At 34.5% G+C, this 6,000-nt stretch overlaps 1 pseudogene; it reads left to right on the top strand.

Annotated features, from left to right (window-relative positions):
* The first annotated feature begins 4,727 nt into the window (after positions 1 to 4,727).
* LOC103253434 overlaps positions 4,728 to 6,000 on the top strand; it is a 107,460-nt pseudogene continuing 106,187 nt past the window's right edge.

Here is a 6,000-nt window from a genome sequence, read left to right as displayed (position 1 = left end):
AACTAGCCAGAACACTTAGAAAAGACAAAAATAATAAAGCTATTCAACCCTTCCCTCTCCAGAAGCAGGGCTGTATCATTTGACCTTGGGTCTGGAGATCACCCTGCCCCTGCTTACCATAACCAAATAAATTATAAGAAGACTACACTACGTCCAAAATCAAATCGAAAGTGCCTTACACACCCAACACTTCAGACCATCTTCAGGAAAGAGTTTTCTCCTACAAAAGCAAACTCAAAAAATTGAAAGTATTTATTATACCAGATGTGCAGATATCAATAAAAGGACACAAGAAACATGAGAAGACAAGGAAATACAACACCGCCAAGGGAACATAATAATTATCCAGCAACAAATTCTAATAAAAAGAAGTTAATAGGTCCTGAATAAATAATTTAAGATAATGATATTTTAAAAGCTCAGTTAGCTATAACAAAGATAAGCAATACCAAAAAAATAGGAAAAAATTCAGGATGTGATGACAAATTTACCGAAATGATATTATAAAAGAAAACCAAGCAAAAATTCTGGTACTAAAGAATTAATTAAATAAAATATAAGGCAGGGATGGTAGCTCATGCCTGTAATTCCCAGAACTTTGGGAAGCAGAGGTAGGAGGATTGCTTGAGTCCAGGAGTTCAATACCAGCCTATGCAACATAGTGAAACCTCATCTCTATCAAGACTGAAAAATTAGTTTTTCGAAAATATAAAAAAATTAATACACTGCTACCTAGACTAGCCATGAGAAAATGAGAAAAAAATGCAAAAAAAAAAATCAGAAATAAAAGAGAAAACATTGAAACTGATACCACAGAAATACAAAAGATCATCAGAGACTATTGTGAACAAGTATACACTAACAAAATGAAAAACCTAGGGCAAATAAGTACATCAGTGGACCTATACAACCTACAAAGATTACATCAGAAAGAAATAGAAAACCTAACAGACCAATAATGAGTAAAAGGATTCAATCATTAATATAGTCTCCACAAAAAGAAAAGTCCAGAACTGATTAGCTTCACTGCCAAATTCTATCAAAATTGTAATGAAAAACTAACACTGATTCTCCTCAAACAAAAATTACAGGAAATTAAAGAGGGAGTAATTTTCTCCAATTCATTCTATGAGACCAACATTACCCTGATACAAAACTAGACAAGAACATAACACAACAAACCAAAAACTACTGGCTAATATCCATGATGAATATGGATAAAACAAATCTCAAAACAAGTACTAGCAAACCAAACCCAACAGCACATCAAAAAGACAATACAGTGTGATCAAGTGGTATTTTTTCCCCAGGGATGCAGACATCGTTCAACATATGCAAATCAAAAGACATTATACATCAAATCAATAGAAAAAAGAATTCAAAACAATATGATAATCTCAATAGATGCACCTTCATGATAAAACCTCTCAACAAACTAAGCATTGAAGAAACATACCTCAACATAGTAAAGACTATATATGACAAACCCACAGCTAATATCATACTGAATGGGGAACTGCTGAAAGTCTTTTCTCTGAGAACTGGAACAAGTCAAGGATGTCCACTTTCGCCACTTCTATTCATCATAGTACTGGAAGTCCTAGCCAGGGCAATAAGGCAAAAGAAAGAAGTAAAACACACACAAATTGAAAAGAGAAAATCAAATTGTCCTTCTTAGTGATGATTTAATCTTATATCTGGACAAACCAAAAAGCTCTAATATTTGATAAATAAATTCAGTAAAGTTGCAGGATACAAAATTAACATGCAAAAATCAATGGCATTTCTACATACCAATAATGAACTAGTTAAGGAAGAAATCAAGAAGTCAATTCCATTGAAAATATCTACCAAAAAAAAATACCTAGGAATAAGTTTAAACAAGGAATTAAAAGATCTCTACAAGGAAAACTACCAAACACTGATGAAATAAATTTAATATAACACAAACAAATGGAAAATATGCTCGTGGATCAGAATAATTAATATCATTAAATGTCCATACCACCCAAAGCAATCTACAAATTGAATACAATACTGATCAAAATATCAATGTCATTTTCACAGAAATAACAAAAAATCTAAAATTCATATGAAACTAAGAAAGAATAGCCAAAGTAATACTAAGTAAAAAGAACAAAGCTGGACGCATCACATTACCTGATTTAAATATATATATTACAAGGCTATAGTAACGAAAACAGCCATGTATTGACATAAAAACAAACACAGAAACTCAGAAAAGAAAATAGAGTATCCAGAGATAAATCTACTTATTTACAGGCAATGAACTTTTGACAAAGATATCAAGAACGTATGTTGAGAAAAGAACATCCTCTTGAATAAATGTTGCTGGGAAAATTTGACATCCATATGCAGAAGAATGAAACTGGAACCTATCTCTCACCATATAAAAAATGAAGTCAAGATGGATTAAAGAGTTAAATATAGGACCAAATATTATAAAACTACTAAAAAAAAGATAGGGCAAACATTTCAGGGCATTTGGTTAGGCAAAGATTTTATGACAAAGACTTCAAAAACACAGGCAACAAAAACAGAAATAGACAAGTGAAACTATATTAAACTAAACAATTCTGCACAGCAAAGGAAACATTCAAAAGAGACAATGTGCTGAATGGGATAAATATTCACAAACTATACATCCAACAAGGGACACATATCCAGAATATATAAGGAATTTAACAGTGAAAAAGCAAATAATCCCATTAAAAAGTGAACAAGAGACATGGACAGACATTTTTTTATAGGAAAAATACAAATGGCCAATAAGTATATGGAAAAATTCTCAACATCATTAATCATCAGAAATGCAAATCAAAAGCAAAATGAGATATCATCTCATCCCAGTTAGAATGTATATTTTCAGAAAGACCAAAAATAACAAATGATGAGGATGAAGAAACCGGGAAACTCTTATATACTGTTTCAAGGAATATAAATTAGTACTGACGCTATAGAAAACACTATAGAGATTTCTCAAAAATCTAAAAGTAGAATTATCATATATCTGGCAATCCCACTATTGAGAGTTGTCCAAAGGAAAATAAATCAGCATATCAAAGGGATACTGTATTCCCATGTTTATGGCTGTACTATTCATAGTAGCAAAGATATGGAATCAACCTGTGTCCATCAATGAATGAATGGATAAAGAAAATGTGGCAAGTATACATAATGAAATACTATTTGGCCATAAAAAAAGAAAATCATGTTATTCATAGCGACATGGATGGAAATGGATGTCATTATAATAAATAAAACAAGCCAGACATAGAAAGACAACTATCCCATATTCTCACTCACAAATATGAGCTAAAAAAGGAAGTAGAGAATACAATGATAGTTACTAGAGGCTGGGAAGGGTGTGTGGGTTGAGGACTGGGATAGAGAAAGTTGGTTAATGAATATAAAAATACCATTAGATAGAAGGTATAAGTTCTAACGTTCAATAGTACAAGAGGGTGGCTATAGTTAACAACGATGTATTATATATTTCAAAATAGCTAGAGGAGAGGATTTGAAATGTTCCTAACACATAGAAATAGTAAATATTCAAGGGGATGGACACTCCAAATATCCTTACTTGATCATTATGTGGTTCACATGCTTAATAAAAAGTCACATGCATCCCATAAGTATACACAAATATTTGTATCTATTCAAAAAAGAAATATGACTGAAAAAAATAAAAAGATATATGATTAATATGAAAAGGAAAAGTTGAAAATGTATTTTTTGCCTTTCTAGCTTATATCACATGCAATAGGAATTTCCTATCACTATAAATAATCCAGCAGTGTCTATTTGATGTCCTTGGGGATGATAAAATCATTTGGCATAGAACTTTGAAGCCAGTCAAGCCCAAACGTAGTACTACTCTGTGTGACTTTGGTCAATTTTCATAACACTTAAGCATCTTTTTTTTTTCAGTGTAAAATTAGATGATATCTACATTACACATTTATGATAGTTTTTAAAGCAACTATATAAGAGAGTCTGGTGCCTGATACAATAACATTCAGAGTATATTAACTATCCCTCAACATCACTTCATGAAAGGTTGATGGAAAGACAAGAAAGTAACCTTTCTAGCATATAATGATAGATTAGATGTTCTCTAAGAGTGTGTCAGGACTAATGACACAGACAATTGAAAGGATATAAAACTATGCTGTCAACAGGGGCAGTACTACTCTCACCTTCAGTGGTCATTAGATTATTTACATGTTTGGAATAATTCTGCTTTAAGATCCTTTTCTTCAGAGAATGAGAAGAGAACCAACAAGAATTTGCCTTGCTAGGTAGGTCCTCTCCCAAATAGAGCAAAATCCAAACTACATATCGATTTGCTAGGGCTTTGTTGTTGATACTGTTCATATCATTTGTTCTAAGAAATTTCTCTAATTGTCTTGATGTGAGTGGATTTTTGAAATACAAAGAAGTACTGCATCAGTTGGCAAGTTAGATACAAGCAAAACAGAAACTGCTCTGGGGAATATCTTACAACTGGACCTCCATAATCAAGATTATCTGGGAGGGGGAAAGGGATTATATAGTAGTTTAGTGAAGTACTGGAATGAGCAGGTAGAATTGAGCAAAGTTGTGGTTGCCAGTAAAAAAAAAATGGGCTTCATTGTGTAGTGAGATGAGATTCAGATTTGGGCTCTCTAGGTGAGATTTAGAGTTGGGCATTCGATATTAGCATGGAAACTGAAGAACTTCTTCGAAGAACTCAATTTGCCGATGAACCTTGCCAGCAGGAAAGCCTTAATCAACAGAGGCAGTGGGATGCCTCTTCTGGAGCAGGTCTCACAGAATTTGTTGGTCAGTATCATGGGAAAAAGTAGTTTCATTGATATAAAACAAATGTTTTCTCCTCTTTCCATCTTTCCTGCCATAAAAAGTAAAAATAAACTGAGAAGAAAACAAAAAGAAGAAAACCTTGTACAACCCTGGGAAGGAAGCAGTATTGCTAATAGCCCATACAGGGCTATATGGCAAGTGCCTTTCTTTACTGTAGAACTCTGCACAACCTTGGGCTGGTGGCAACTGTAGGACATTGATGGTGGCTCCCAGAAGAGGCAGCGTCCAACAGGGTAATGGTGGCATATAAGCTTCAGTGGTGCCTGCCTGGACTGTAGGAACTTACACGTCCTTCAAAACAACAGTGGCCTCCGGCAGCAGCATAAGGTGAAAGAGCAGAGATGATGGAGCAAGGCTAATTTGAGAATGGAACTGTGGTTGACAATCACAGCATCTGGCTTCATGTGGTGCCTAGAGGAAGTGTGAGCTTGCCCTGTCTGGAGGGCCTGGGGGAAAGAAGTGTAGGAGAATGGGAAAACTACAAATCGAATTTGGGGGGACAATCCTACTCAGTGGGAGTGAACTTGTTTTGAGCAAGAGTGAAACACCCTCTGGGGACTCACAGAAATACTTGGGTGGGTGTGTGTTTTGCAAGAGGCTTAGGTCCTGTGTAACGCTTGTGAGGGCACAAGGCAGCAAGATTTGAGTTATTAATGTTAATGTGATCTCATTTGCTTCCCTAGGCTGGTGTGGCCTGGGGAAATTTTGGCTCTATTGTGTGTAATGGGGAGCTTCTGCTGACTTTGGAAGGAAGTAGACTGACATAATGAAAGTAGTCTTTTAGAAAGATTAAATTCCAATTTATGAGGAAAGAGAAATGACTTTAGCAGTAGGAAAACATTAGTGACATTGCTTTAAAAATTGAGAAAATTTCACTGTAGGTTTTAAACAAAGCTATCCCATTTAACATGCTGATTTACATACATACCTACCTCAAAGAAAAAGAAAAATGCCCAAAACTTTGGAATAAGTCACAGGGGTCTACAGAACTACTGCTAATTAAAGTGCTCAAAAGTTCTTTAGCTTGAAACTAAGCTAATGTCACTTGATTTGTGATGTGGGCTGCCAAATCCTCTGAATAGTTGCTAATGTTTTGTTTTCAGACATATCATC

Source organism: Carlito syrichta, unplaced genomic scaffold, assembly GCF_000164805.1.
Source record: "Carlito syrichta isolate Samal-C Ts95f unplaced genomic scaffold, Tarsius_syrichta-2.0.1 Scaffold230041, whole genome shotgun sequence".
Classification (NCBI taxonomy): domain Eukaryota; kingdom Metazoa; phylum Chordata; class Mammalia; order Primates; family Tarsiidae; genus Carlito; species Carlito syrichta.
This window is presented reverse-complemented; position numbering and strand designations above follow the sequence as displayed.